The sequence below is a fragment of the Callithrix jacchus genome, chromosome 1 (genome assembly GCF_049354715.1).
Source record: "Callithrix jacchus isolate 240 chromosome 1, calJac240_pri, whole genome shotgun sequence".
Lineage (NCBI taxonomy): Eukaryota > Metazoa > Chordata > Mammalia > Primates > Cebidae > Callithrix > Callithrix jacchus.
In genome coordinates this window covers 50969886-50991475 of record NC_133502.1, presented here as the reverse complement: position 1 = coordinate 50991475, position 21590 = coordinate 50969886, and the positions used below count along the sequence as shown (strand labels likewise).

Genomic DNA, 21590 nt, shown 5'->3' with positions numbered 1-21590 from the left:
AATACATTTAGTTTTAGCTAATTAAAATATAAAAATTTCTATAAGGAAATATATATTCATACATGTTTTATTTTATGAGCATTTTATATATATGTATGCATGCCTTTAAGTAATATATCCTTATATCTGCATATATATTTTAAATGTGCATATGTAACTATAAGTGATATATATTCGTTAATAAGTAAATACAAAATATCAAGTAAGTGAAAAATAATACTTTACAAAAATTTGGATAATATATGTAAAGTGTTAATGCTTATTACATCTTAATTACTATTTTGATATTTCATTACTAGGAATAATTCTATGTTATCTATGAACTTTAAATTTTTCACTGTAGTATAATTTCTACAGTGCTGAGAAAAATATTCATTAGAGACTGGTCACAGAATGGGGGAAGGGGAAATATTGCTATTTATTTGAGTTAGATGTTGTAATGAGAATATACCTATAATCTTTGTTTATATCTTCGTATCCTAAATCAATTCCTCATTCATCTATGTGTAACTTCATTAATCTTATTAACCCTATTTTAAATATAGTGTACTTTAGAACACTGCTGTTATTGAAATTTTGAATAAATAAAACATATGCATTGGTTATACTTTTTCTCCATGCTTCCTATCCCCTCAAAACAAAAATTTATAAAATTGTCATCATCAAAATTACTTTTTTTTTGGTTTCTGTCATACACTCCTCAGAAAATGTTGCCAAGTTGAATAAAGTTCAGGCAAAACAACAACAAGAACAACAAAACTGAGATGTGAGAGGTGTCAGGGCACTCGCCCAAGCTTGGAGAAGTACTGATGATCTAGCTGTGGTATAAAGCTGTATATGCTTGGCTCCAAAGCTGCTGTTTTTTCACTGTGCTGATTTTCCTCACAACGTGAAATTCTGCTTCATAGATGAATAATAAGATCTTATATAAAATGTTACATGATATAGGAAAGACAATTTGCATAAAACAAGTCCTCAAATTGGTCACCATGTATTTATAATGTAGCAGCTAGGTTGTAAATTTTGTCATCTTTCCATGAAAAATACAATTAATGCAAATTTATTTTTCTTACTAAAACCATGGATCAAATAAAGTGTGTGTGTGTGTGTGTGTGTGTGTGTGTAACTTCTATGTGGAAATAGAACTTTAAAATTGTTAGATGAAAAAATCATTAAGAATGTAGTAAAATATGTCAAAATCATTTATATTTTGATTTGTAAACTGAATCTTAGTACAATTTAGGCTAAACTCTTTATTTTCCCTATGGATTAAGTAAAAGCATAATATGTACTAAATAAATTGTCCAAGATCTCATGGTAAATTTTGTGAAATCCTGGATGAGAATTTACTTCTCCTGATTTTAAAGAATCCTTCTTTATTTATTCCAAATGCATTTTCTATACATGTTTTTAACTTAGAGAGAATGTTATATAAATACCAGTATATGCAAAAACCAAATAACTATGAAATATACATGATAACGATGCTATCAGTTTGATCTATGTAAATTAATGTGCCAGCTTTAATGAGGTAAAAAATAATTACTATGTAATAACTTTTCTTGTCTTCTCAGAAATAATACTTTCATTAATGTGGTCCTAGATCTTTGTATGTCACATGTGTATTTCATAAGTGCAAGTTATTTAACAAGTAAAAGCTCATAGACATTTAAGAAGATTCTTTCTTAGCTGCAAGGTGAAATCCCTGTAATAAATGCATATACTAAATAATTTCTATTAATTATAACTTGACCTTATTCATGATAATTTAGTAGGCTATAATGTCTGGAACTTTATTAAATGCAGAGGCTTTGAATTAAGAAATATTTTTTACAATTTGCTAGCTGTGTTATCTTAGAAAATTTATTGTTCTGTCTGTTCCTCAGTCATTTTCCTATTACATGGGGATGATAATAATATGGGAGAAGCCGATTATGAAGAATAAAAAGTTCATGTACAGCATTTACAACACACTGCTTTTTTTTTTGGTCTTATTTCTTTTCTTTTAAGTTAGATGTAGCATACGCCTTTGTAAATTTTTATAAGACTTAATTAAATACATTTTTAATGAGGCTAGACCATACCAAAAACCTGTTGGCATTTTGAGTTTTGTTTTATACTTACCTTTCTTGCCGAAATACTGCCACTTTCTAGAATTGTGACTTTCTTAGCAGTGAGAAAAAATAGTGTATTCTCCATAGTATTGTGACACTCATACAAGTCAATTTTTGGAGGAAGTGGTCTACATGTCAAGGTGAGGTGCTTAGGTCAGCTCTGCCTATAGCAATATCTACCACACAGTATTTCTGCTGCTGATATAGATTTCTCTAGTGAAAGCAGGTTTGTGATATCAGATAACAATGCAAACTCTTGGTAATGTTAATTTTCATATGTACAGTAGGAAGACGATAAGCTTTTATAAGCAATTAACACTAATTTTTTAATATAGTAGAAAAAGCTGTAACATTTATATTGTGTTTTATACTTACCATTTCTCCACTTTTCCTTCTTGTCAAATGTGGTTTAGTTTAGCAATCAGCTTGTATCTTGTAGCTCAACTAGAAAGCAGTAAGAAGCAGTATCTCCTAAGCTACTTTAAATTGTTTTCTCCTAAAGTTACTACTATTTCTGTCTAAATGACTACTCCAACATAGTTATGTATAGTTTTAAAGCCTTAGCCTATGTAGCTTAGGTTTGGTCTAAGTCACCAAATTTCTTCATTAGCAAATGAATTCAACTGAGTATAAAGCATATTCATTGCCATATGAAAGAACCTCAAAGACTTGGAAGAGTTTATACAATCTATAAATGAAGAATAATTATATATTTCCTCTGTGTAACAAAGTTAGAATATAGAAAAAAATCTTTGCAAGTAGTATAATAAAATATATATTAAAATAAATATGAAACATTATTGAAACAAAAGGCTGTGCTAAGTGTAAAGCAGGGCTAAAATAAATATTGTATGTTTTAAAAAGAATAACAGGTAAGTTTAAAGACATAGAACTTAGAGTAGTGTGAACATAAATATATATCAAGATGCCTTCAAATCTATATCAATATAACTTTGCTTTTAATATATTTAATGTTATAATTTCAATGTATGCTAGCATCAAGAAAGTATTAATCCTATTCTATTATTTCAGAAAAATAATCAATTATTTCTTCTGGACTAGGGACTGATGATGCTTTCTATTTTAAATGTTACAGTTAATAATAAATAGACAAAATTAGAAGAAAACCAATATGAATGTTCTTCAGGAGAATAATTAATGATAAATGACACTCAATAGATTTAAACACAGTTCATAAATTTCATTTTTAAATGATACTGCAATTCTGAGTGTCCTTGAGTAATACTGTGCTTTAACTTAATGTATGTAACTTACTACTCTTATTTCCTCCTTTGCCAGTTCTGGCTTTTGTGTTTATTTTTAGAGGTTTAGTTCACCTCACCTTTTAAGAAGTTGTGATCTATAATATCACAGTCCAGAACACTGTTTCGGTAAACTCCAAGAAAAACTGATTACTAGAGGAGTCTAACTTCTTTTGAAATCATTGCCATAATTAATGTATTATCAACCTTGTAAAGTCTTGCATATATGTATACACATTTGAGAGGAAGCTGCATTTGTATAATTTCATAGATGTATAGCATCAAAACATGTATATTAAAATTGTTATATATTCCAATATAATTGTATAAACATGTATTTTTATGTGATGGCAAAAGTTGGTTCATAGGCTTGGAGAAATAATTTTCCCGGCAATGTTCATATGTTTATATGTTCATGGCATAAGCAAATAACATTCTAATTTATTTTGTAAATTTACATTGTATTCAAGCTTACATCTAACAATTTTCTGAGTCTAATTTAAGAAGTTTTCATAATTCACTATTTGAAAACATATCAGTCATTTTTTTTCTTCCTTGCAAAAACTTCTGTACTTTTTCTCTCAAGGTCAGACAGACCTGAATTTGATAGCAACAGAGCTTCAGCAATAACAGCAGATGCCATCTTAGATTAATGTAAGTGAATGTTTTTTTTCCACAGTTTTTATAGTTTCTCTTCTTTGCACCCATTTTGACAGGGAACAATGTTGGGTTCAATGCTGGATGCCCTAGGGGTGCCCTAGAGTTATTTTAACGGATTCAATTTACTGTGCTTTTCATGTAAGCACGGTTTTTCTCTTAGATATTTTTTGAGGTATAAGAGAAACTGTTTCTTACATAAAATAGTTTTAAAAGTTTACTCTTTATATAAACCTTCATTATAGAATCATAGAATTAAGAAAACAAAGACTATAGAGATTATCTATTCTACAGTTTCTCAAGGATAATAAGGCAAAAACCTCTGTCTACCACTCATTTTTATTTTTGTTTCTCTTTATGAATATAATGATACTCACCTGCTTTGCCCACTTTTCCTATTTCTTCTTTAGGTCAGCAGTGGAGAATTTAAAACGTTTACTTTTTTGTAGTATATTTGAATTATGAAACACTAACGTAGTTTTAAGTCCTCATTTCACGTAAACTAGGTTACAGAACAGTTTAGCTAATTACCAAAGAGCGCACAAATATCTAGTAGGAGAAGCAGGTCATGAATGGCTCAGAAATGCAGGGCTGATTCCCCCTGGGAATTCTAAGCCAGAAAGTCTACACCTGAAAGCAGAGCTTTGACTCCTTTTCCACTGCACATAACTTTCTGGCAGACACTGGCCAGTGACTTCTGCCACTACCATATTTTCCTGATTGAAAAACCTTAGCTTATCTCTTCACATTCTTTTTTCTTGATGCTTGCTATTTAATTTTTCTTTCATCTTCATTTGCTTTCTTCTTAATTTCAATAAATTTCCCATACAAATGTACATAATGCCAGAGCCCATGGAAAAGTGAAATCAGATTATGTAATTCCCTGGCTTAAAATAATTCAGTGATTCACATTTCATTTAGTGTTCTAATCCCAGTGTTTATTCCCAAAGTTCTCAGTGATTTGGCCACAGTCTAACAGGCAGTTATGTGCATCAAGAAAGAGTCAAAGCTCTGGTTTCATGTGCAGACACCTTGTATTAAAATCTTGTGTCTACCAACTATTTACAGTATAGTCTTGGGCATATTATTTTACTGCTTTATTGCACAATTCTTTCATCTGTAAAGTGTGCATCATAATTGTACCTGACTCACAGCATATTTCCTAGCATTAAATGAGTTCATCTGGGTAAAATATTTGGAATAATGCCTGGCACAGAGCGTAAGTATGAACTCTATCATTGCCCCCTACACATTACCATCCCACCACACTGACTTTCTTTCATTTATTTGAACATTACTTCTCAGGCCTTTAACCCTTAGGATTTTACTTACCCAAGTGCTTTCTACGTTTGTCACGTTCCTAACTTACGAATTTTCAGTTTATATGTCATATCCCTTATAGAGATTATATCTGACTTAAAAACACCCATCATCACATCCATTTGTTTTCTGTCATATCAACGTTTTTCATCTTCTTCATGTCAAATTTCAGACCTGATATTTCTTATTTATTAATTTATGTATTTGTAATGTCTTCTACAAAGGTGTTTATATTCTTGCAAATGAAGAAATTGTCTATAATAGTTGTGACTCATTAGAGTAGCTTGAGAGTTATCACTAGGGCTTAAACAGTCATAGAGTAGTAGACTCTCAAAATTATTGCTGAATGAATGAGTTTACTTTTTTTTTCTTTTTCTTTTGAGGCAGAGCAGATTCTGGCTTTGTTGCTTAGGCTGGAGTCAGTGACACTATCTAGGTTCACTGTAACCCCTGCCTCCCGGATTCAAGCCTCAGCCTCCCAAGTAGCTGGGATTACAGGCATTTGCCACCATGCCCAGCTAATTTTTGTATTTTTAGTAGAGACAGGGTTCACCATATTTGCCAGGTTGGTCTTGAACTCCTGACCTCAGGTGATCCACCCACCATGGCCTCCCAAAGTTCTGAGATTACAGGCCTGAGTTACTGAACCTGGTTGAGCTTATTATTTTTTAATCTTCCTTTATCTTTCATTGAGCATTTTGTCTTAAAAATCCTCAATTCTTCAGATATCACTCCATACATTTTTGAAAAATGTAAGTGAAAAAGTGAATAATTTTTTGACAATTTAAGAATTAAGGAACCAAGCAACTTAATTTTATTTCCAAAGAAGATTTTTTGGTCCTTGTTATCTGTTCTGACTCCATCAATAGTTCTTTCTTTATGTCAGGTTCCAAGTATCTAACTGGTTTGCTTGCCTTAAAACAAAGAAATATAATGAGATGAACTTCCTTTGAACCCTGAAGTTGGGTATGGTTTTCTGGGTGTATTAGAATAGCACACCTAATGAAGATTTCACAATTGTACGTATAGACAGACAATAATGATTAACTAACACTGTTACCTAAAAACATACCACTAAAATGTTTGTACATTTCATAAGTTCAATAAACATTTTGATGAAATAATACAAATGAATAAGATAGGTTAAAAAGCAAAACAGATTCATTTCAGTTGATTTGCTAATATTTTAAACAAAAACAACACTTGAAAATTAAAAAAAATTAAACCTATTGACTAAAATTTGGAAATATGTAGGTTTCTAACTCATTACATTGTGATTCTGCAAATTTTAATTTTGTAATACGGAATACTTCTTGATATAAACTATCCATCTTACATTTACAACATAATTTTATATTTATATGCAACTATGAGAGTTAATGTATAAATTATTAGATATGAAAGCAAAGTCACAACTATATTTATATTAATCTACTTTCTTAAGGAGTTGAAATTTTAAAAATCACACAGCAGAAAGGAGGACCTGAGGTCCTTATTTGATTGATTAGCTCTTTGGTTTGTTTTATTCATGTATTATACAAAGATAGTCACATATAAGTTAGCTATTATTCTACATTTCTACATTCTTAAAATGGCAAGGGTTTGCTTATTGTTTTCTGAGTATTTTTTTCTTGCTTTGCTTATTTTTTCTTCTATTTTGTTTGTTATATATATGGTTCTTTGTAATTTTCCCATTACACAAGTATATTTTTTTCTCTTCTATGTATATTTTTGTATATTTGATTTAATTTCTCAATATAAACCACAATTGAAGATTTTAAAAATTCGTCAAGCATAGTTTTATAAAGTATGAGTTGATTATTTAGACTAAAATTATAGAATAGGCAGACATTGATTTAATCACAATTATAGGCATCATTAAAGAATTCTAATTACATGTATGGATGAAGCATTGTACTCCAGTATATTAGTTCACATATTTATTATGATTATGATTATTGATATTGTTATTAGTATTTAAATAGCCTCATCCATTTCAGAGTGTCTTTTTCTACAAGTTGGTAAATGAAAATAAATTATGATATATTGGAATAACCATGACTTTTCTTTTGAATTTCATAGTTTCTTGAAAAATATACTTCACTACTGGACATTAAAATTGTTCCAGTTTTTATCATAGAATCTGCTACATTATATTTTAACTGGTTATTTCCGTACTTTATTCTGTGCCCATCTCTCATTATCAGTTTTACTTGAAAAAAAGAGTGAAAATAATACCGAAGTCCAGAAGAATTAAATAGATTGATTAGATAAATATAAGTAATTATGCTTAGTAAAATGCTCCATACTAAGTCCAAGTTAAAAAAGTTTCTTTTTACTTCATAAAAATTGTAAATTTTTACTTTTATTTGTTTATTCATTAATCCAATCATTTGCCTATTTTTTCATTTGCTAGTTTGTTTCTAAATCATAGAATGCTATTTACTTGAAGATGCTTCTTAAGATGCTAAGTATAAAGAGGTGCTGTTAACACAAAAGAATCATGGAGAAGTGACATTATATTAACCCCTTACAGTCGCAGATCTGTGCACAGACTAAAATAAAAACAGAATTGCACTTTGGAGAGATTGCTGGCTCTGATATTAGAGTTCAGAATTTAGCTTTTATATCTGTGCTATGTAGTTGACTTTTGGCTCCCAGCCCTTCAATTATTCACCAAATAAAAGGAAAGTATTTTCTTTATTTTATGCTTCTTCCACTATGAAAATACAGATGGCATACATAATAATATCAACTTAATTGTGACACGGGGAAAGCTAAATATCACTGATGTAAAATCCCTGTTGCAGAACTTTCACATAGTAGTAAAGAAGTAGATTTGTGTTTAAGACTTGTATTACTTCTGTCACTGAAGTATAGTAAGAATTAATTTTCACATTTCTAATGACGATATTGATGGTGACAATCTCGTTGAAAAAGACAGTGATGGTTTTTATAACTTTCTTAATCCCTTTTGTGTACATAGTTTAATTGCATCCTTTATATACATTAGTAGATTTGTATGTGACTGTGTCAAGTGTTACTAAGTATTGCATACTCTCTGAGGAGGCATTATGTCCTTTTGTTTACATTTTCCACAGAAAATGTAAAAGTAGATTGTACAAATAACTGAAAAACTTTTAAAAATCTAGATATAAAGCAAAGCAAAGTGCCCAAATTTATTTTCTTTACTCCTTGAAAAAAAACGGCAGTGAGTTGTATTTCTATGTTTTGTTTTCCCCCTAGTCAAATGCTTTAAAATAATACCCTTCACACTTTTCTCTGATGGTATAAAAACACAAACTTACCTATATGGATATTGAAATTGAAATAGTTTGGGAAAACACTCACTTTTAGAAAGTGATTTTTTTTTTTAATTTTTTATTGGATTATAGGTTTTGGGGTACATGAGCAGAGCATGCAAGACAGTTGCGTAGGTACACACATGGCAGTGTGCTTTGCTTTTCTTCTCCCCTTCACCCACATTTGGCATTTCTCCCCAGGCTATCCCTCCCCACCTCCCCCTCCCACTGGCCCTCCCCTTTTCCCCCCAATAGACCCCACTGTTTAGGACTCCCCTTTCTGTGTCCATGTGTTCTCATTTTTCATCACCCGCCTATGAGTGAGAATATGCGGTGTTTCATTTTCTGTTCTTGTGTCAGTTTGCTGAGGATGATGTTTTCCAGATTCATCCATGTCCCTACAAACGACACGAACTCATCATTTCTGATTGCTGCATAATATTCCATGGTGTATATGTGCCACATTTTTCCAATCCAGTCTATTATCAATGGGCATTTTGGTTGATTCCAGGTCTTTGCTATTGTAAACAGTGCTGCAATGAACATTCGTGTACATGTGTCCTTATAGTAGAACAATTTATAGTCTTTTGGATATATACCCAGTAATGGGATTGCTGGGTCAAATGGAATTTCTATTTCTAAGGCCTTGAGGAATCGCCACACTGTCTTCCACAATGGTTGAACTAATTTACACTCCCACCAACAGTGTAAAAGTGTTCCTTTTTCTCCACATCCTCTCCAGCATCTGTTGTCTCCAGATTTTTTAATGATCGCCATTCTAACTGGCGTGAGATGGTATCTCAATGTGGTTTTGATTTGCATCTCTCTGATGACCAGTGACGATGAGCATTTTTTCATATGATTGTTGGCCTCATATATGTCTTCTTTTGTAAAGTATCTGTTCATATCCTTTGCCCACTTTTGAATGGGCTTGTTTGTTTTTTTCCTGTAAATCTGTTTGAGTTCTTTGTAAATTCTGGATATCAGCCCTTTGTCAGATGGGTAGACTGCAAAAATTTTTTCCCATTCTGTTGGTTGCCGATCCACTCTAGTGACTGTTTCTTTTGCCGTGCAGAAGCTGTGGAGTTTCATTACGTCCCATTTGTCTATTTTGGCTTTTGTTGCCAATGCTTTTGGTGTTTTGTTCATGAAGTCCTTGCCTACTCCTATGTCCTGGATGGTTTTGCCTAGATTTCCTTCTAGGGTTTTTATGGTGCCAGGTCTTATGTTTAAGTCTTTAATCCATCTGGAGTTAATTTTAGTGTAACGTGTCAGGAAGGGGTCCAGTTTCTGCTTTCTGCACATGGCTAGCCAGTTTTCCCAACACCATTTGTTAAACATGGAATCCTTGCCCCATTGCTTGTTTTTGTCAGGTTTATCAAAGATTGTATAGTTGTATGTATGTTGTGTTGCCTCCGGTGCCTCTGTTTTGTTCCATTGGTCTATATCTCTGTTTTGGTACCAGTACCATGCTGTTTTGATTACTGTAGCCTTGTAGTATAGTTTGAAATTTGGTAGTGTGATGCCCCCCGCTGTGTTCTTTTTGCTTAGAATTGACTTGGCTATGCAGGCTCTCTTTTGGTTCCATATGAAGTTCATGGTGGTTTTTTCCAGTTCTGTGAACAAAGTCAATGGTAGCTTGATGGGGATAGCGTTGATTCTGTAAATTACTTTGGGCAGTATAGCCATTTTCACGATGTTAATTCTTCCTAACCATGAACATGGAATGTTTCTCCATCTGTTTGTGTCCTCTCTGATTTCGTTGAACAGTGGTTTGTAGTTCTCCTTGAAGAGGTCCCTTACGTTCCTTGTGAGTTGTATTCCAAGGTATTTTATTCTTTTTGTAGCAATTGCGAATGGCAGTTCGCTCTTGATTTGGCTTTCTTTAAGTCTGTTATTGGTGTAGACGAATGCTTGTGATTTTTGCACATTGATTTTATATCCTGAGACTTTGCTGAAGTTGCTTATCAGTTTCAGGAGTTTTTGGGCTGAGGCAATGGGGTCTTCTAGGTATACTATCACGTCGTCTGCAAATAGAGACAATTTGGCTTCCACCTTTCCTATTTGAATACCCTTTATTTCTTTTTCTTGCCTGATTGCTCTGGCTAGAACTTCCAGTACTACATTGAATAGGAGTGGTGAGAGAGGGCATCCTTGTCTAGTGCCAGATTTTAAAGGGAATGCTTCCAGTTTTTGCCCATTCAGTATGATATTGGCTGTTGGTTTGTCATAAATAGCTTTTATTACTTTGAGATATGTTCCATCGATACCGAGATTATTGAGGGTTTTTAGCATAAAGGGCTGGTGAATTGTGTCAAATGTCTTCTCTGCGTCAATTGAGATAATCATGTGGTTTTTGTTTTTGGTTCTGTTTATGGGGTGAATTACGTTGATAGACTTGTGTATGTTGAACCAGCCTTGCATCCCTGGGATGAATCCTACTTGATCATGATGAATAAGTTTTTTGATTTGCTGTTGCAATCGGCTTGCCAATATTTTATTGAAGATTTTTGCATCTATGTTCATCATGGATATTGGCCTGAAGTTTTCTTTTCTTGTTGGGTCTCTGCCGGGTTTTGGTATCAGGATGATGTTGGTCTCATAAAATGATTTGGGAAGGATTCCCTCTTTTTGGATTGTTTGAAATAGTTTTAGAAGGAATGGTACCAGCTCCTCCTTGTGTGTCTGGTAGAATTCGGCTGTGAACCCGTCTGGACCTGGGCTTTTTTTGTGTGGTAGGCTCTTAATTGCTGCCTCAACTTCAGACCTTGTTATTGGTCTATTCATAGTTTCAGCTTCCTCCTGGTTTAGGCTTGGGAGGACACAGGAGTCCAGGAATTTATCCATTTCTTCCAGGTTTACTAGTTTATGCGCATAGAGTTGTTTGTAGTATTCTCTGATGATGGTTTGAATTTCTGTGGAATCTGTGGTGATTTCCCCTTTATCATTTTTTATTGCATCTATTTGGTTGTTCTCTCTTTTCTTTTTAATCAATCTGGCTAGTGGTCTGTCTATTTTGTTGATCTCTTCAAAAAACCAGCTCTTGGATTTATTGATTTTTTGAAGGGTTTTTCGTGTCTCAATCTCCTTCAGCTCAGCTCTGATCTTAGTTATTTCTTGTCTTCTGCTGGGTTTTGAGTTTTGTTGATCTTGCTCCTCTAGCTCTTTCAATTTTGACGATAGGGTGTCAATTTTGGATCTCTCCATTCTCCTCATATGGGCACTTATTGCTATATACTTTCCTCTAGAGACTGCTTTAAATGTGTCCCAGAGGTTCTGGCACGTTGTGTCTTAGTTCTCGTTGGTTTCGAAGAACTTCTTTATTTCTGCCTTCATTTCGTTGTTTACCCAGTCAACATTCAAGAGCCAGTTGTTCAGTTTCCATGAAACTGTGCGGTTCTGGGTCGGTTTCTGAATTCTGAGTTCTAGCTTGATTGCACTATGGTCTGAGAGGCTGTTTGTTATGATTTCAGTTGTTTTGCATTTGTTGAGCAGTGCTTTACTTCCAATTATGTGGTCAATTTTAGAGTAGGTGTGATGTGGTGCTGAGAAGAATGTGTATTCTGTGGATTTGGGGTGGAGAGTTCTGTAAATGTCTATCAGGTTTGCTTGCTCCAGGTTTGAGTTCAAGCCCTGGATATCCTTGTTGATTTTCTGTCTGGTTGATCTGTCTAGTATTGACAGTGGAGTGTTAAAGTCTCCCACTATTATTGTGTGGGAGTCTAAGTCCTTTTGTAAGTCATTAAGAACTTGCCTTATGTATCTGGGTTCTCCTGCATTGGGTCCATATATGTTTAGGATCGTTAACTCTTCTTGTTGTATCGATCCTTTTACCATTATGTAATGGCCTTCTTTGTCTCTTTTGATCTTTGATGCTTTAAAGTCTATTTTATCAGAGATGAGAATTGCAACTCCTGCTTTTTTTTGCTTTCCATTAGCTTGGTATATCTTCCTCCATCCCTTTATTTTGAGCCTTTGTGTATCCTTGCATGTGAGATGGGTTTCCTGGATACAGCACACTGATGCGTTTTGGATTTTTATCCAGTTTGCCAGTCGGTGTCTTTTGATTGGTGCATTTAGTCCATTTACATTTAGGGTTAATATTGTTATGTGTGAATTTGATACTGCCATTTTGATGCTAAGTGGCTGTTTTGCCTGTTAGTTGTTGTAGATTCTTCATTATGTTGAAGCTCTTTAGCATTCAGTGTGATTTTGGAATGGCTGGTACTGGTTGATCCTTTCTATGTGTAGTGCCTCTTTTAGGAGCTCTTGTAAAGCAGGCCTGGTGGTGACAAAATCTCTGAGTACTTGCTTGTTCGCAAAGGATTTTATTTTTCCTTCACTTCTGAAGCTCAGTTTGGCTGTATATGAAATTCTGGGTTGAAAGTTCTTTTCTTTAAGAATGTTGAATATTGGCCCCCACTCTCTTCTGGCTTGCAGTGTTTCTGCCGAGAGATCTGCTGTGAGTCTGATGGGCTTCCCTTTGTGGGTGACCCGCCCTTTCTCTCTGGCTGCCCTTAGTATTCTCTCCTTTATTTCAACCCTGTTGAATCTGACGATTATGTGCCTTGGGGTTGCTCTTCTTGCGGAATATCTTTGTGGTGTTCTCTGTATTTCCTGCCATTGAGTGTTGGCCTGTCTTGCTAGGTGGGGGAAATTTTCCTGGATGATGTCCTGAAAAGTATTTTCCAGCTTGGATTCATTCTCTTTGTCCCCTTCTGGTACACCTATCAAACGTAGGTTAGGTCTTTTCACATAGTCCCACATTTCTTGGAGACTTTGTTCATTCCTTTTTGCGCTTTTTTCTCTGATCTTGGTTTCTCGTTTTATTTCATTGAGTTGGTCTTCGACTTCAGATATTCTTTCTTCTGCTTGGTCCATTCGGCTATTGAAACTTGCGTTTGCTTCGCGAAGTTCTCGTATTGTGTTTTTCAGCTCCTTTAATTCATTCATATTCCTCTCTAAGGTATCCATTCTTGTTATCATTTCCTCGAATCTTTTTTCAAATCTTTTTTCAAGGTTCTTAGTTTCTTTGCATTGATTTAATACATGATCTTTAACTCACAAAAGTTTCTCATTATCCATCTTCTGAAGTCTAATTCCGTCATTTCGTCACAGTCATTCTCCGTCCAGCTTTGTTCCCTTGCTGGTGAGGAGTTTTGGTCCTTTCTAGGAGGCGAGGTGTTCTGGTTTCAGGTTTTTTCCTCCTTTTTGCACTGGTTTCTTCCCATCTTTGTGGATTTGTCCGCTGGTCGTTTGCGTAGTTGCTGACTTTTCATTTGGGTCTCTGAGTGGACACCCAGAGTGTTGATGATGAAGTATTTCTGTTGCTTGGTTTTCCTTCTACCAGTCTAGCCCCTTTGCTGTACGACTGCTGAGGTCTGCTCCAGACCCTGCTTGTCTGGGTGCACCTCTAGCAGCTGTGGCACAGCGAGGGATGCTACATTTTCCAGCTTGTATTCATTCTCTTTGTCCCCTTCTGGTACACCTATCAAACCTAGGTTAGGTCTTTTCACATAGTCCCACATTTCTTGGAGACTTTGTTCTTTTTCTGCTATCTTTGTCCCAGGATGATGCCTGCCTAATGTCAGTCTTTTGGATATAGAGTGGTCAGGGAGCTGCTTGAGGAGACAGTTTGTACTTTATATGGGCTTAATTGCTGAGCTGTGCGCTCTGTTGTTCATTCAGGGCTGTTAGGCTGCTATGTTTGATTCTGCTGCAACTGAGCTCATTAAAAAACCCTTTTTTTTAAAATTTTTTTTCTCAAATGCTCTGTGTTGAGGGGTTTGGGCTTTATTTTTGGATGTTCAATGAGGTATCCTGCCCAGCTAGAAGGCAGACTAGCCACTGTTTGGCTGCCGAGGCTCCGCCCTGCTGTTGTGTGATTCGCCCTGTTCCTGCAGGCTCTGCTGGGGTCTCCGCCATGCCCTGCGGCGGAGTCTCTTTGTTGTAGTGTGTTGCCTCAGCAACGGCAGGCTGCGTCAGCAGTGGGCGTGTATCTCAGTAGGGACGGGTTGCCTCGGCAACGGGAGGCTGCGTCAGCAGTGGGCGTGTATCTCAGTAGGGACGGGTTACCTCGGCAATGGCTGGCTGCGTCAACAGTGGGCGTGTATCTCAGTTGGGGCGGGTTGCCTCGGTAGTGGTGGACGCCCCTCCCCCACAGAGTGTCTCAGACCGTCTGCTCAGGATAGTTTGAAATCGCGGTTTTGTTCGTCCCACTGGGTATCCCAAACGATCTGTCCCTGCAATCCCCTGGGCTGGGCTACTGTCCAAGTCTCGTTCAGTCTCAAGTCCAGCCCTCTCAAGTCTCAGGTTACTGGTTCAACAGGGCACCTGGACACGCGCGCCCTGTGGGGATTGCTGGGTAGGGCCGGCCGCCGCTGCCCCGGTTGCCGGCTTCGCCAGGCAGACCTACTGCCTGGCGTCCCGTGTCTTTTTATACTTGGGAGTATCCCCATTCTGTGGGCAACAAAGATCAGTCTGTAAATGCAGCTCAGACTCACCTTTTGTGGATTCAACGCGAGCTCCAATCCTGGGTTATTCTCACAGCGCCATCTTGAGTCCTCAGCGAAAGTGTTTTTTTTTTAACAAATTTTTATTCTTGTCTTTCTTGTAATATAATCTATTTTTGTTAAGGATATAATTTTTATGAACTGTGCATGTAACTGTGTGCATAAAGTCAGTTTTTCCAGTGTTATTTGATGCCGTTACAGGCAGACATTACTGAATTAGTTATTATTGTATCTGACAAGGAGTTACTTTCTCAGCATTTCTTATTGCATAAACAAGAACATCTAGACGATATAACTTGCGGTTGTTGTTTTTTATTATTATTTTACAGATTTAGAGGGTTATAGCTGCTGGTTTTTTACGTGAATAAATTGGTGGTGGTATAATTTAGGATTTTAGTGTAGCCATCACCCAAACAGTGTACATTGTACCCATGAAGCAATTTGTCATTTCACAACTCCCTTCCACTCTCCCATCTTTCCAAGTCTTTAATATCTGCTATTACACACATTAAGTCCATATGTACACATTATTCAGCTCACACTTATGAGAACATGGGATTTTTTTTTACATTCTGTTGAGTTACATCCCTTAAGATAATGGCCTCCATTTCTCTCCATGTTGCTGAAAAACACATTTTTTTCTTTTTATGGCTAAGTTGTATTCCATGATGTATGTGTATATATGCCTGTGTATAGATAGGTATGTATCTACATAATTATACATGTCTATATACAAACATCATTTATATATACATTTAGGTGTACATCTATCTATTAATCTATACATTTATCTAGATATATCTCCAATCATCTGTTGATAAACACTTAGACTGATTCTGTAATTTTCTTATTGTGAATAGTTCTACAATAAACATGATTGCAGGTTTTGTTTTATATATATATAAATTGATTATATATATAAATCGATATATATATATAATCGTTAATTTTCCTTGGGATAGATACCTAGTAGTGGGATTGCTGGATCCAATGGTAGTTATATTTTTAATTCTTTGAGAAATTTTTATACTGTTTTATATAGAGGTTCTACAAGTTTAAGTTCTCAACAACCATATATGAGCATTTTCCCTTGCAGCTTTGACAACTTCTGTTTTTATTTACTTTTTAGTAATCTCCATTCTGACTGGTGTAAGATGGTATCTAATTATTGTTTTCATTTGCATTCCTCTGATGATGAGTGATGTTGAACATTTTTCATACGCTTATTGGCCATGTGTATGCCTTCTTGTAAAAAATGTTTGTTCATGTCGTTTGTCCACTTTTTGATGGGGATACGTTTTGTTGCTATTGAGTTGTTTGTAGATTCTGGATATTAGTTATTTGTAAGATGCATCGTGTACATATATTTTCTCTCATTCTCTAGGTTTTCTGTTCACTCCGTTGATTATTTTTTTTTGCTGTACAGAAGCTTTTAAGTTTAATAAAGTCCCATTTTTCTATTTTAATTTTTGTCACACTTGTTTTGAAATATTAGTCTTGAATTTTTTGCCTAGACCAATATCTAGAAGAGCTTTTTCTAGGTTTTCTTCCAGTATTTTTATAATTTTGGGTCTTACATTCACATCTTTAATCCATCTTGAGATTTTTGTTTATGGTGAGAGATAGGAGTCTAGTTTCAGCTGCCCTTTTAAAGAGCTATGATGTAGCCAAGATTTTTCAGTTTACTTGAAAGCTAGCTAGTTAGCCCGACACCATTACATGGATGTTGATAGAAGAGACAAGACTCTTGGGTCATATACAAAGGTTCTTATTCAGAAATTACAATAGGCTGAGCTGCTGTCAAGCAGAGTGATGTCAAGAGGGCTAGGTGAGACACACACGTGCAGTGCAATACTTATAGGAGTGGGCCCTTAAACTCAGAGAAACCCACTTTTGTAATAGGTAGTAAACATACCTTCTTTATTCTGGAGAAAGTTACTAATATTGCATGTCAAGCCCAGAAAAGTTTGTTCTTTGCTATGGAAAGAAATACTGTATCTTCCAAGGCATCTCACTAACATTCTTGAAAATATATTTAATAGTTTTTTTTTTAAGGCAATGAGGAATTAGTGTCCCAGCTCTCAAAATGTACAGAAACATAAGAGAACCAGGGATCATTGCCTCCCACCAAACCCTTTCTACACAGTGACAACGTCTTAATTGTAAGATCAAAACAATACATGACAGTTTAAATCGGGGCATGTGCGGTCTGATATGTTAAAATTTGCATCTTCATTCTTACCATACTTTCTTTTTTAAATCTTTTTTTTTGCTACCACGAGTGTAACACAGCCCTCCCTGTGCTTTGAAGTTAAGTTCTTCAAAATATGACACTACCTTTAAAGTACAATTTGCAAATTATATACTTGTATACATATACTCACGGGGAAATTAATTACTAGTTGTGGCTTTAAACGTCTCAGACTAGATAGCAAGTGCTCATATCATGACTCTCGTTCTGTTATTTATACAGAGGCAATAGCAGATTTCTCACCAGGAGGATAAGAGCAGTTTCTAGACACCTGAGTGCTCAGATGGCAGCAACATTCTTCTGAGTTTAAACGTATTTTTCATCTCTGATATCTAGCAGTCTGGAAATCCAGTGACACCTTAATTATAGTAATTATTATTATAGGAAAATAGGGTTAGAGAAGAACTGTGTGTTTGGCTAAGATGCTGGAGTACAGGAGTGGACTTTTTATTTTAAAAACTACCCTTTAGCTGCTTATTCAAGGTAACTTTTATTTACATTTTGGTAGTTCTCTTCATTACTGTTGAATGTGGTTAAAAATATATTAGTCTCTAAAAACAGGAATAGATCGCTTAGTTTCCCAAAAGGCTAAAAACAAGTTGGGGAAAGAGATGCTTGCTGAGATGGTGTAAAGGCTAATCCAGTTTTTCCTTCTGTTCCTCTTGAACTTTGAGCGAAACTACAGGACCAAGGTCAGCTTTTTCTCTCCCTGAGTGAAGTTAACAATGTAAAGAAAAATTTGAATTACTCTGTAATCAACTCATATGATTATTGTGGACAGGATAAATAATCAATACTGGGCAAGATGAGATCATAGTCATTGTAGGACTTTTAACCTCAACTATTTAAGATCTCTGTGTCAAGCATGACTCTTGAGAGACTGAAATGAAAAATGAAAGAGAGAGTGAAAGGAGAAGGTCACTGGCCTCAATTTCTTTCATTAATTTGCTTTCTGTGAAAAAGAATTAAGTGGAAATGACTGACAAATGTTATTTGTGAAGGTTGTAGATCTTGTTCTTACATTGTTGTTTTGCTCTAGTTTGTTTGCCTTTAATGTGATGATTTTATGTGATTACTTATTGAATATATACACACTAAAAGCCTTAGATCATAGAGTCTTAAGATTACAAGGTTGCTGCTGTTGCTTGCTATTGTATATTTGCTGATGATAATTGAAAAATAAAATAAAATAAACACATTGGTCTATTAACACCTACTAATAGTTAGACTAAATATACATATTCGCATTTATTAAAGGCATTTTAAATTTCTTCCTCTTTTATAAATATCCATATTGCATAATAATATTTTACAAACTGAATATCTTGATAGAAATCAATTCATAGTGCTCGAATTCATTTGATAAGCCTAGCTACCTTAAAATATATTGAGTGTGAGTAAAGTAATGCATCTAAATATTTACAAAAAATATTTATTATCCAACAGCTCAATAGCAATTATTTGGTACTACTAAAATATTAAGTCTTGGTAAAAACTCTAAATAAGCTGAATGATCAGTTGAATTATGTAAAAATACAAATGATAAGAAACAGATCTAATTAAATTTTAATGTCACCTAAATTTATACATTTTTTCTTATGTATTATCAAAGCCTCTCTCATTATTATCTGATAAAAAGAATAGTATGCCTCTATCACATTAATTTATTGTTATCAGTCATTCGTTTGAAATTGTAAAAGAAGTCAGCATAAAGGAAAGCAAATTCTGGCTTATTTTTCCTCTCATGCATGAACCCTTAAACTGTCCCATCATTGGTCATTCATTTCCCATGCCTCAGATCCTGCTTTTCAAGAGATGAACGAAGTTATATTGACATAATTCATTTTCCCTGAGTCCCTATTTAAAACTATATACACTCAAGTCAAAAAAGTGCAGAATAACATACAGAATAACATTTTGCACTGATAATCACAACAGTAATATTATTTTTATTTTTAAGGGCTTTATTCAAGGAGAAATGCCTATGCTAAAACATATATCCTTAGAAATTCTAGAATATCGAGATCTTTAAATTAGCTCTGAATCATACATTCTAATATAACTGTTTTACAAAGATGGCAAATTTGAACTCAAAAAATGTATCGTTATTAATAACACCTATAATTTTATGTTGTGGGCTCAGGGTTTGATATGCAAATGCACAACTTTAGGGCTCCAAAGATTATGCAACTTCTGCTACTCTTACCCGAAGGTAGCCTGGACTTAAATTTGAGGTTGCTAATAAGCAGGAGGTGACAAGGGATGAGATTTATTGAATCCTTCAGTTTCTGTTTCTCCATTATAAAATTATTTGATATGATGATTTTTTAGCGTTGTACAATGTACATTTAGGAAAGAAATTCTCTTCCTTCACGTATCCATCATTTCCATCATTACTCAAATGCCAAGGCTGATAGAAGGTCAGTACTTAAAATAAAACAACACTAAATTTTTGTTAGGTCATCAGTGGATTAGGCAAAGAAAACCCAAACTGAAGTTGTCATTCTTATAAGCATTTCTTTATAACTTATCTCCATTCATTTGAATTTCAAGGTAAAGCAAATTTTATGTCTTAGTTTTACTTTAACAGAGATATGTGTATGTAGTAGGGAAAGTTGTTTCTTCCAAAAAATAGTTTGAAAATATATAGTCTCCCGAATTAAATGTATTTTTTTTCTAGTCGTACTTTGCAAAATAATTTTTGTCTGAGACCTTTTTCTTCCATGATATGCATTTTTTATTTTCTGACAATACTTTATCAAAATCGTTAATATCTTACACATATGGATTAACATGGACAGTAGGATAAGATAAACTAACATATCATAAAATGTTTATATTTGGTACTTGACAAAACATACATACACACATATAAACATGTACATACACAAATGCATACAAGTTCACATGAAAATATACCACTTACCAAATTGGGTATGATTTTTTTTCCAGTAATACCTCACAGACACAGAAATATCTGTACCATGATGTCATAATCTGTAAATAAATTTGACTTTGTATATCAGTGTCCATCACTTATTTTATAACCATTTTAAATATTTTTAGTTTATCTTAAATATTTAAATATTTTAACTGTTTAAAAAGTTACAACATAAAACATTTCTATGCTTTCTTAAAAGTACTAATTTCACAATCTATATTCCAAATGATAATGCATAGAAAATAACTGTTAGAGTATTACATTTAATGCATAAGGGATTAGTTTTGATTTTAGCTTCTCAGAAGTATGGCCAGGACAAGGGATAAGGTGTCTGTGCAATATACCTTTGTAAAATAGTTTTTTGTATACTAATTTTCCAAATATTTTTAAAGATTTTATCATATGCATTAGGGACTTTGTGTGTATATAGGAATACACCCCATTTTCTAGCTCTATGCCTTCAAGGACACAGCATTAATATCATGGGCATTTTAGCTTTCTATGTTCAGGTTCCCTTTTCTATGAATCCTGTCATGAGCTGAACTACACAATATTTTACTTTCTAACTATAATTCATTACACTCTTGTGATTTCTTTATAACACATTTTTTCTTGATTTGCAGGAAAGTCTTCAAAAGTATACCATCAATCACTGAACATGTGCATGAAGTGACCTTCATGTCCATTTTTTGTTCTACATAATTTTCCTCTCCTTGGACAAATTTTTCAAGGTAGTAGTATTTTTTTTTCAGCTTCTTGTTCCACATTTTTGCTATGGAATTATAATTGGGGATAGCAGGATATTATATATGTATTTATACTTCTACATATGTATATGTAATATGTGTACATTACACAGATATTATATGTATATATTTATATAAGCCTGATCCATTAACTAATTAATCATTTAGCTTCTTATTGTTTTCTTATTTGTACTTTTTAGGTACAAATAAGCAAACAAAAGAATAATAGCTATATTATATAATAATAAATATTATATTTCTTATAATGAGTGAGAAAGTATTCATATGTCTATATTTCCTTTTGTATAGTTTTGCTATTTTGAATACTTAATTATATGATCTCATTTGAAACAATTACTTTGAATGTTAGTTTTTTGAACTATTCTTATGAAGTGCAAAAAGTTATCATTAAACAAGGCTAAAGCTTTTATTATTTTTATTTTTAAATTTTCAACATGTGAGGATTAAGCCTCTGAAGGAAGCTA

At 34.0% G+C, this 21590-nt stretch overlaps 1 long non-coding RNA gene across 1 annotated transcript in view; it reads left to right on the top strand.

The window, feature by feature from the left end:
- The window catches only part of LOC144579012 (uncharacterized), a 120780-nt gene that overhangs the window by 52249 nt on the left and 46941 nt on the right, over positions 1-21590 (top strand). Inside the window, exons 2-3 of the long non-coding RNA XR_013525738.1 lie at positions 3963-4030; positions 20983-21090. This is a non-coding gene — a long non-coding RNA (uncharacterized LOC144579012). The remainder of the gene's footprint in view (positions 1-3962; positions 4031-20982; positions 21091-21590) is intronic.